This window comes from Crotalus tigris, unplaced genomic scaffold, assembly GCF_016545835.1.
Source record: "Crotalus tigris isolate CLP2741 ecotype Arizona unplaced genomic scaffold, ASM1654583v1 scf7180000017785.2122318, whole genome shotgun sequence".
Classification (NCBI taxonomy): domain Eukaryota; kingdom Metazoa; phylum Chordata; class Lepidosauria; order Squamata; family Viperidae; genus Crotalus; species Crotalus tigris.
In genome coordinates this window covers 927,196-938,108 of record NW_024096634.1, presented here as the reverse complement: position 1 = coordinate 938,108, position 10,913 = coordinate 927,196, and the positions used below count along the sequence as shown (strand labels likewise).

The 10,913-nt window shown below is 39.8% G+C and overlaps 1 long non-coding RNA gene across 1 annotated transcript; it reads left to right on the top strand.

The window, feature by feature from the left end:
- The first annotated feature begins 856 nt into the window (after positions 1–856).
- Positions 857–9,318, top strand: LOC120307482. The gene is made up of 3 exons (XR_005556561.1): positions 857–1,845; positions 6,217–6,338; positions 7,508–9,318. It is a non-coding gene; the product is annotated as an uncharacterized LOC120307482 (long non-coding RNA).
- Positions 9,319–10,913: the final 1,595 nt, after the last annotated feature.

The window sequence follows — 10,913 nt, the reverse complement described above, 5'->3', positions numbered from 1 at the left end:
AGGGCTAACAAATCATCTCTCTATTTTTCCATCTCAACGTAGTTATCCTGAAATGTTTATCTTCCCTTCCCTTCTTCTTGATCCTCAGGTTTCTTCTGGTTTATATAGAAAGTCTTTTCCATTTTCAGTGTTGTCAGTCCCTTTTCTGGGTTTTCCATTAACTGTGATTGTTGATCAGTTGAATCTTCTATCATAGCATTTGATTGTTCCATTTCTATTATATTTTGTGTAGTGATTCTTTAGTTGTAATCAAAGTTTGGGTTCGTATATCTAGACTGACATCTTGTTCTTTTCTGTAGCTTCTTATTTCATCAGAAACTATAAGAATAGTTTCATAAATTGCTTTCAATATAAAGAGAATTTGTTCCTGATCTTCATCCATGTTCTCTTAGTAGTGTGAAAGACAGAGCTCGCCTTCCAGCATCCACATCAGCTGCATTGGCAAACCGGATGTCCTAAATGAATCATTTTGTGCATGTGTCATAATGCATATATAACCTTTTTTTTCCACTTGGTAGTATTTACAGATTCTTCCAGGAAATGAAGGGCTAGAAGTGATATATGAAGCACCATTGGAATAAGACAAGGAGTGAATGTGACAGAGCCATAGCTGAACATGTTGTTGTTGTTAATTGCGAAGTTGTGTCTGACCCATCGCGACCCCATGGACAATGTTCCTCCAGGTCTTCCTGTCCTCTACCATCTTCTGGAGTCCATTTAAGTTCACACCTGCTGCTTCGGTGACTCCATCCAGCCATCTCATTCTCTGTCGTCCCCTTCTTCTATTGCCCTCAATCTTTCCCAGCATTAGGCCCTTTTCCAGTGAGTCCTTCATTCTCATTAGGTGGTCAAAGTATTTGAATTTCAACTTCAGGATCTGGCCTTCTAAAGAGCAGTCGGGGTTGATCTCTTCTAGGACTGACCGGTTTGAACGCCTTGCAGCTGAACATACATTGTAGTAAAAAGGGTTATAAAATTGTTACTCCTCTGCTCTTGTTGTATCTATGAATAGGCACCCAACAGCCTTGTTTAGAGTGACCCACTTCCTGTTATCTGGGATGCAAGGCAACCTGCAGGGCTACAGTGAAGAGTTTTCACATTGTTTGGCAACTGGGTGCTTGGATTTACTCCATCTCTGACTATGCCAGTCCAGATGAGTTACTTGGGGAACAATCCTAGGAGATTAATTGAATTGAGATCTATTCTGTAATTCTATAATTCCTAAGATTATGGATAAGGTCCTTAGGTCTGTTACATCCTAGCGCCTCCTGAATTGTTAGGGTGGCTGGGAGGTGACCAAATGGATGGGTCCATGCAGCATTATCAGTGTCTTCAAGGGAAGAAGGGTATGCTCACTTCTCAAGATATTGCTACTTTGTCCCTATATTCTAAACAAAAATTATCCAGTTTCCAATCTTATCTTTTTGGGAAAATTATGGAGAAGGTAGTTAGATAGCAACAACAAAGGATCATCTTGGAGAGTTTACATTAATATAATAAAGGCAGGCTTTAAAAATCTACAAAAATGGATTATTGGGACCCATTTCAATCTGCAATGTAGAATGTAGACAGTGTTGATCACACCTGACAATGTTATTTAGTAGAGATAGGATGGAGATGATGTATTCATCCTTGTGTTCCTTGATTTCTCAGCAGTTGTCATGATCTCGGACGCATTTACTAAAGTTTAAATTTGAATTTGAGAAAGTTGCTCCTGAAGAATCTGTGGCATGTCAGCCTCATGAGCCAACCCCCCTCAAGAATCGTTTGTGGCTGATCAAATACTACCTGAACAGCTGGAGCAGTCAGATGATGATGACATCAGGCTTCCCAGTCCCAAACCTGGTGAGTAGAGCAGAAATGTAATAGTAATAGTAGTAAAGTTGGAAGGGACCTTGGAGGTCATCTAGTCCAACCCCCTGCTTGGGCAGGAAACCCTACACCATTTCGGACAAATGGCTGTCCAGTCTCTTCTTAAAAACTTCCAGTGTTGGAGCATTTACTGCTTCTGGAGGCAAGCTGTTCCACTGATTAATTGTTCTCACTGTCAGGAAGTTTCTCCTTAGTTCTAGGTTGCTTCTCTCCTTGATTAGTTTCCACCCGTTGCTTCTTGTCCTGCCTTCAGGTGCTTTGGAAAATAGCTTAATTCCCTCTTCTTTATGGCAGCCCCTGAGATATTGGAATACTGCTATCATGTCCCCCCTTGTCCTTCTCTTCGTTAAACTAGACATACCCAATTCTAGCAACCGTTCCTTATATGTTTTAGCCTCCAGTCCCCTAATCATCTTTGTTGCTCTTCTCTGTACTCTTTCTAGAGTCTCAACATCTTTTTTACATCGTGGTGACCAAAACTGGATGCAGTATTCCAAGTGTGGCCTTACCAAGGCATTGAAGAGTGGTATTAATACTTCACGTGATCTTGATTCTATCCCTCTGTTAATGCAGCCTAGCACTGTGTTGGCCTTTTTGGCAGCTGCCGCACACTGCTGGCTCATATTTACGTGATTGTCTACTAGGACTCCGAGGTCCCTCTCACAGTTACTACTATTGAGCATGGTGCCACCTATGCTGTACTTGTGCATTTGGTTTTTCTTGCCTAAATGTAGAACCTTGCTTTTTTCACCATTGAATTTCATTTTGTTAGTTAGTGCCCAGTGTTCAAGTCTGTCCAGATCCTTCTGTATCTGAAGCCTGTCTTCTGGAGTGTTGGCTATTCCTGCCAGCTTGGTGTCATCTGCAAATTTGATGAGTTCCCCATCTATCCCTTCATCCAAATCGTTGATGAAGATTTTGAAGAGTACTGGGCACCCCACTACACACTTCCCTCCATATAGATGCAGTTCCATTGAGGACCACTCGCTGAGTACGGCCGGTCAACCAGCTACGGATCCATCTGGTGATGGTTCTGTCTAACCCACATTTTTCTATCTTGTCAAGTAGTAGGTTGTGATCTACTTTATCAAATGCCTTACTGAAGTCCAAGTAAATTATATCCACAGCATTCCTCTGATCCACTAATTTTGTCACTTGGTCAAAGAATGCAATAAGATTTGTCTGGCATGATCTATTTTTGACAAACCCATGTTGGCTTTTAGTAATGACTTTGTTTGCCTCTAGGTGTTCGTTGATTCGTTGTTTGATTATCTTTTCCAGGATCTTCCCAGGTATTGAGGTCAGGCTGATAGGTCTGTAATTTCCTGGATCCATTTTTTTTCCTTTTTTGAGGATGGGAACTACATCAGCTCTTTTCCAGTCCTCTGGTAGTTCCCCTGTGTTCCAGGATCTTTGAAAAATATAGTTCAGTGGCTCCGATATCACATCTGCCAGTTCCTTGAGAACTCTGGGGTGTAATCCATCTGGTCCTGGTGATTTGAACTCATCTAGGCTGGACAGGTGCTCACTTACATTTTCTTGCCTATCTTAACTTGTGTTTCTATTTTGTTTTTTATGGCACTATTTTTGATAGGTTGGTCTGTTTTTTCCCTTTGTGTAAAGACAGATGCAAAAAATGAGTTAAATAGTTCTGCTTTCTCCCTGTTGCTTGTCACCTTCTTGCCACTTCCACCCACTAATGGACCAATCATTTCCTTCACTTTTTTCTTGTTTTTTACATGTTGAAAGAAGCTTTTTTTGTTATTTTTGACTTTGGTCGCAAGCCTTAGTTCATTTTGAGCCTTGGCTTTCTTCACTTCATCTTTGCAGGCTCGGGCTATTTGCTGATATTCTGACTTAGTTATGTTCCCCTCTTTCCATTTTCTATACTTGTCCTTTTTATCTTTCAATTTGTCAGAGAGTTCTTTATGCAGCCATGCTGGTTTCTTTTGAGAGCTGTTATTTTTCATCTTTGTTGGTATTGTGCTAGACTATGCTTTTATTATCTCATTTTTCAAAATTTCCCAAGCTTCTTGAGTTGTTTTCCCCTTGAGGATTCTCATCCATGGAATCCTTCCCAAGCCCTCTCTAAGTTTATTGAAATTAGCTCTCTTGAAGTCCAAGACTCTAGTTTGACTGTGTTCTATTGGTTGTGCTTCTATAATGTTGAATTCTAATATTGCATGATCACTTCCTCCCAGGGTTCCTATGGCTTCAACACCGTCTATCATTTCATCTCTGTTAGTGAGAATTAGATCCAAAATGGTTAATCCCCTAGTTCCCTTCTCTACTTTTTGGGAGACAAAGTTGTCTGCTAGGTTTGCCAGGAACCTGTTTGATCTTCCACTTGGTGCGGAGTTTGTCTCCCAGTTGATGTCAGGGTAGTTAAAGTCCCCCATTACTATTGTGATGTGCTTCCTACATACCTTAGTTAGCTGACTAGCAAAAAGTTCATCTATTTCCTCTGTTTGGTTGGGTGGTCTGTAGTATACACCTATGGCAATGTCATTTCCCCCCCCTTTTATATTGACCCAAATGCATTCAAGACAGTTTTTATCATTGTTGTACTCTATTTCTGTGGAGATGTAGTTATTTCTTATATAGAGAGCAACTCCACCTCCTCTTTTATTTGGTCTGTTTCTTTTAAATAATTTAAATCCCTCTAGCTGTGTGTTCCATGTGTGAGTTTCATCCCACCATGTTTCCGTAATGGCAACAATATCGTATCTGCCCTCATTAACCTGAATTTCTAGTTCACCCTGTTTGCTGTTCATACTCTGTGCATTGGTGTATAAACATTTGAGTCCTTTGTGGGTGGCCCTGTGTTTCCTTTCTACATAACCTGTGTGGTGCCTGAGTTCCCCTATTGTCTTACCACCTATTTGGTTAGTGCACTTTATGTGGCACTCGCTATTAGAGGCTTCATTTTGATTGGTAGCAAGGTTGGTATTCTTGTCCACACACACATCTATGCTACATGCACTGATAGCCCTATAGTTTTTAAATTGCCGGGGACAGGGTTGTTCCGTATCAATTAACTCCCTGTCCCCGCTGTTTAGTTTAAATTTCCCTCCAGAAAATCTGTGAATTTATAGCCGAGTAACTCAGTCCCTTTTTTTGATGGATGCAAACCATCTCTTTTGTACATCTTTTGATTGGACCAGCTACTGACATCGTGACTAATATATCCAAAGCCTTCCCCTTTACACCACTCCTTTAGCCACATATTGAATTGTGCTATGCGCTGGCCTTTTCCGTTTTGCTCCTTATACACTGGTAAAACCTCTGAGAAAGTAAGCCTACAGCCTATTCTGCTAAGTTCCTTCCCCAAGCTCTGGAAATCATTCTGCACAGAGAGTACATCTTTTTGGGACAGATCATTAGTGCCAAGATGTACAATAGCCTCCACATCACAGTCCTTGCTGCCATTCTTGATTATTTTAGAAATACGCTTCTTGTCCCTACTGGCAGTAGCACCTGGAAGACACCTGACCTCTTTCAAAGCCTCTGTGTCCTTTCCTAAATTTACATCCCTTATAATTGAATCACCTACCAGAAGGTAGCTTCTCTTTTTGGGTGCCTTTTTGTTCTTGCATGACTGATGTGCAATACCTGATTCACACTTCTCCCTGTCAAAATCTAGTTCTTCATCTTGGACCACAATCCCCTGCTTATTTGAGTTATCTTCACAAATACCTTTACCAGTCTCCTTAATGTCCCTATTAAGGTCAGCAAGGGCACTGTAGCTGTTGTGCAGGGACACAGCGAAAGCTTTGTGTTTATGGTTCACAGCTCTCACCCTGCCAGATCCCACGGTTGTCCACACTGCCCTTTTCCTGCAGGATCTTTGTGGTAAAGGGGGCTGATAGCAGGGAGGCTTACTAGAGTAGAGGGGCTGAACTGGACACCTAATTTCTGCCCGAAGAGCACGGATTACAGACCCTAGGTAAATGATCTGTCCTTGTAGGCTAGTGATTTGTTTACAGATAGGACAGTTTCCAAGTTTGAAAAGGGTACTGCGAAAGACAGCTGCAAAGCAGGTGTTGCACTGAACTAAGCCGGACATTTTAGATACAGGGGATGTCAGACACACTTGCCCTGAATGTACTGCTACTGTTTGTGATTTTTAGTTATATAATTATATAATTCGCGCGCCGTTAGGCGCGCGGGCTGCTACTTTCCTGGTGGATTCTCCCATGTTCAATGAAGCTTCTTATCAAGTAAGGCAGTAAATCCTTTTATTAAAGGCCACTGGCTGAAGCTTGATTTAAAAAGGAGACTGAACACATGGTCCCTCTTTGGAATCAGTTGTTTGAACTCTGGCTCTTGTGTTACATTTTGCAGATTTTCTTTGTGAAATTCTGACCTCTGGCCTGGCTGATAATGCTGATCTGACTCTTGGAACTTTGGACTGGATTTTGACTATTCTTCTGCATGTTCCTGCTAAAAGCAAAACCTTTCAGCAAGTAGGTTGCCAAGACTGTATTTTGGTTTGCATTCCTTGTGTGCTATTATAGTTTTGTCTTTGAGTAAATTGCTAATTTCCATAGTAACTGTGTGTATGTGATAATTGAAACCAGAAACAGGACAGCAGCTTTCAATCCATTGACCATGGCATTCTTCTGGACTGCAGAGGTTAGGAGTGGGGAGGTAGTGTGCTGAAGTGGTTTGCCTCGAGCATATCTTCGCAACTGAACAACAATAACAAATCCTAAGTATGCTGATGGAATCCATCTTTATTTCTTTACCCTGGGCTACACAGATTAAACTATTTATGTATTGAATCATTGTCTGGAGGTTGCACGGTTCTGAATGAAGAGGTATAGACTTTGGGTAGATCCTGATATGACAGTGCTTATGGCTGTTTTGCTTCTCTAAGTTAGAATGTTTTCATCTGTGGTTTTGGATGGAGTTGTACTTCCCCATTCAGGACTGGTGCATAACCTGGACTTTTTTTTTTGGACTCCTAGTCCCTACTTGAAGAGTAGATGACATTTGTGGCTGGGAAAAACTTTGAACAGGTTCATTTTGCCAGTTGCTCAACAGATGGTCACTGTTGTGGCCAAACCTTGGCTCATCTAGAGCAACCAAATCACTATGAAGATCCAACATAACATTATGAGCAAAAATTTGGCACTTTGCTGAGCAGCCCCAATTTAAAAAAAAAAAGGACTCTGGCCTGCTACATTGCAAAGACAAGACAAAGGGAAAAGGCAGATATAATGTAAATTACAGCATGACATTGGAATGTTTTAGATAAACCCATCAGTTTGACCTTGTTATTATTTATCCCCTTCTACTAGTACTGCCATACTATCTTTGTGATATGATAAGTAAATAGAAATAATTCTTTCCCTTGTCACCACTTAGGGTCAATTCAACTGGCTATGAATACTTTTTTACAAGGACAAGTTAAGCAGTTTGCACACAGGCAGAGGATCTTTTGACAGGAAGGCAAATGGCCACACTAGATGGGGCAGTCATATAAAATTGACTAAACCCAAGCTTGCTTGTTTGCTTGTTCGTTTTTCTAGAAAGGGGTAGGTAGGAATTATAGAAAGTATTCCGTTTAAAAATATATTTACTCTGTTTTACAATGTACTGTATAATTTTCATCTGTTTCTTACTTCAAAAGGGTCCTGCAGCCACAGAGGAAGTTCCTAGAAAACACAGGAAGCTTTGTCTGAATCTGTACTTGCTATTTCCTCTGTCTGAACTATGGCGCTTGAAGATATGTTGGAGTCTGGGTGTGCTTGTAAGCAAAAGTTGCTGTTGGAATTTCTGGGAGTAGTAGGGAATTGGGGAATGCATTTGCAATGGGGTAATTGTTTTTCAGCAATTCAGAGAATTTTATGAATAACCCAAATATATTGCAAAATATTGCTCTGTCAAAGTAAGCTAGGACGCTTTATTTTTTTGCTAAAAACTATTGCAAAACAGACATTATATTCTTTTCTGAGATTATCATTTTAACCTGCCTACCTCCAGCAGTCTCAATAATCTGCAAACTATCCGAATGGAAAACAGAAAATTTATGATTGACAATGTAATTTGAGAGTTGTATAGGAATCTTAAATTATCTGTTGGAATTCGCTACATAATTAAGGCCTAACAGGGAGCAGCAAGGAGCCAAGATGCTCTGTATTACACCAATAAACAATGTCAAGTGTCTTCCCTGACATGCATACAAATGGAACTTGTCCCTTTGCTAACATGTACTGATGTTATTTCTCTTCTCCAGCAAGCTGTTTAAAATGCCTTGGAGATAAAGTGAATTGTGAGTGAAGTTGCCAGCATTCTCCTCCTTTTCTCCACCCCTAAATATAACTAGGTCATTCTTGCTGACATATAAAACCTATACATGAGTGAAAGTTTGAGCAGAAGAAATGGAAATAACCTGTCTAAGATTTGAGGATCAAATATATACACTACAGTGAAAATGGAGGATAATTATGATGGAAGAGGCTTTCTGCCAAGGGCTTTGGCAGATGAAAGATCCAGTTTTCTATCTTTGTCTCTGAGGAAAATAAAAGTACATAACCCATATTTGCTCTAGGTACAAACTGCTTCAATGTGCATTGCACACTAAAAGAGCTGAGAACATTAACATAGATCACTTCAGCTCAATCCTTCATAAGATGATGAGTGAAAATGATGCAACTCAGCAAATGTTCCATTTAAAGTTTAGGGTACTAAGTTTATTTGTTTTGGGATGAGATGTCACTAAAAGATCAGAATTAATAGCACTATAGTTCTCTATAGTTATTAGCATAGCCTCTATAGTTATGATACTATCCATAGTTATATAGCCCTCTTCCTATAGTATCTAAAGCCTTTCAACTAGCTTTATTCCCAGACTGAATTAGAAGTTGGCCCCATAAATTTTAATGAGATACATTTTTTGCTCTGGATGATGTTATTTAGACATGAACTGTTGTATTTATTTGTCAGATATATATTTTGCCTTTTTTTTGCAAACAAGTGATGCTCAGAATAGATAATGGTAAAAATTAAAATATCCAGAAAACATAGCTAAGACCAGAATAAAAACAACCAGCAGCACTACTCTCTAAAGCCCAGCAACAAACTCCTATTTTGAATATATCACTTTTTACCAGTTAGAAAGGAAATTTGTGTTCTTGCAACAAAAATGGGATGTGTTGAAGGAAAAGTCTTCATTGTGGTTCAGTCCAAGCCGGGAATAAACAACATGGTGACTGTTTAGAAAGAAGGTTGCAGCTTCTTGAAGAGGAGAGCCAGACAGGAAGATGGCTTTGGAAGAAAAGAGAGCGAGCACGTGTAGAGAATGGGTTTTCATACCTTCTTGAGGTTTTTGTTTGGAGTGTTCTTGTGGCATGAACTTTGACCTGAGTCTGAGTGTGCCCTTTGGCATCTGTGGGTTAATCCTATTATGTTTTGTCTTAAGAGTTTGGGTGGGGTATGTAGATTAGTTGTCTTTGTCTCCTAAGCTTCTAGCTGGGGGCCTCCAACCTTCCTGGATTATTTACATCTGCATTTCTATTGAGCTGGTTTCTGCTTGGGGAGGGAGACTTGGGGCTATTAAGAAAACTGGGCATGCTTTTCTGCCTTTTTAATATTTCCTTCTCTGGGGGGGGGGCTGACTTCCCACAGATGCAACCAATTTTAGTGTTATCACAATGCTATTTAAACATTTTTTACCTCAGTAAAATTGCACACCATATTTAAATAAACACATCCTGCAACATAAACATCTGATAGAGTTGATGGAGCATTTTACAAAATATAAAAGAGACTCAGTAATTTCTTTTAAGCAAATGTGGCAATGTCAGAAATTAAGTGTAGCAGATATCAGAGGAAAAATCCACAGGAATATAGCAAGCAAAAGGAGACTGGAGTCTCTTAGCAAATACAATAGCTTAAACTGATCAAACCAATGATTCTGCTTAATTTGGGTGCATTTTGAAGATGATAATTGCTGTAAAATGTGGGCTTTATTAACTTTTTTTTTTTTATTAAGAAAACGTACCATATATGGCCATCAAACTTACTCATGGTGACTTTGGACAGTTTATACAACTAAAATCTCAATATAAACTCAATACAAATTCAATAAACCCCTGTCACCCTAGTGATAACAGTGAAATCAATCACTTGATGGACTCCATATCACTCTTGGGCGTCCCTGAAAACCATGTGTTCAGGGCCTTTCAAAAGAGTCAAAGTGGGGGGCAATCTTATTTCAGCAGAGATGATGTTCCACAGAGAGAGAACCACCATAGAGAAGGCCTTTCTTCTTGGTTCCACTAGATGGACTTCCTTAGGAGGGTGGCTGTAACATCCCTATCTCCCTGCTCTGGTGTGTTGGACTGATGTAACTGAAAAAAATAACCTGGTCCCAGGCCATGTAGGGCTTTAAAGATGAGAATCAGGATCTGGAATGGGACCCAGAAGCAATGCAGCCAATGCAGTTCCCTCAAGAGAGGTGACAAATGTGCAAATCTAGTATTGTACAAAACCATGTGGGCAGCCACATTTTGAACCAATTGAAGCTTCTTGGTACTTTTTGAGAATAGTCCCTTGTAGAGTGCATTGCAGGAGTCAAGACAGGAGGTGGCTATGAACAAGGTTGTTGGTCCAGGAAAGGGCGTAACTGATGCATAACTCATAACCTTTTGTTCAAAGGTCCTTCTGGATTCCAAGATAATGCATGGGGTCTATCTTACATCCCTTACCTTGGAATAAATGCCCCAAATTATATTTGCAGATGCATGGGCAGTATTAATTCCCTTTTCTGCTTTTCCCACTTTGGCAGCTTCAAAATACTTTTTTAAAAATTACAAATTAATGTAGAAAATTCACTGCTAATATATGGCCTAATTTTATTACAGCATGTTCTGTCCCTGACTGTTTTTGTTGTATTTATTGTTGTGAATTCCTTTTGCTTTGTTTTTCATTTCTTGGTTTGTCTTTGGAGATTTTCAATCATTTAAATCATGGTTGTTCCAAAGGTGTTTTTTCAAGAGGCAATTGGACTTTCTTTGCTTTTTCTTGAAGATATT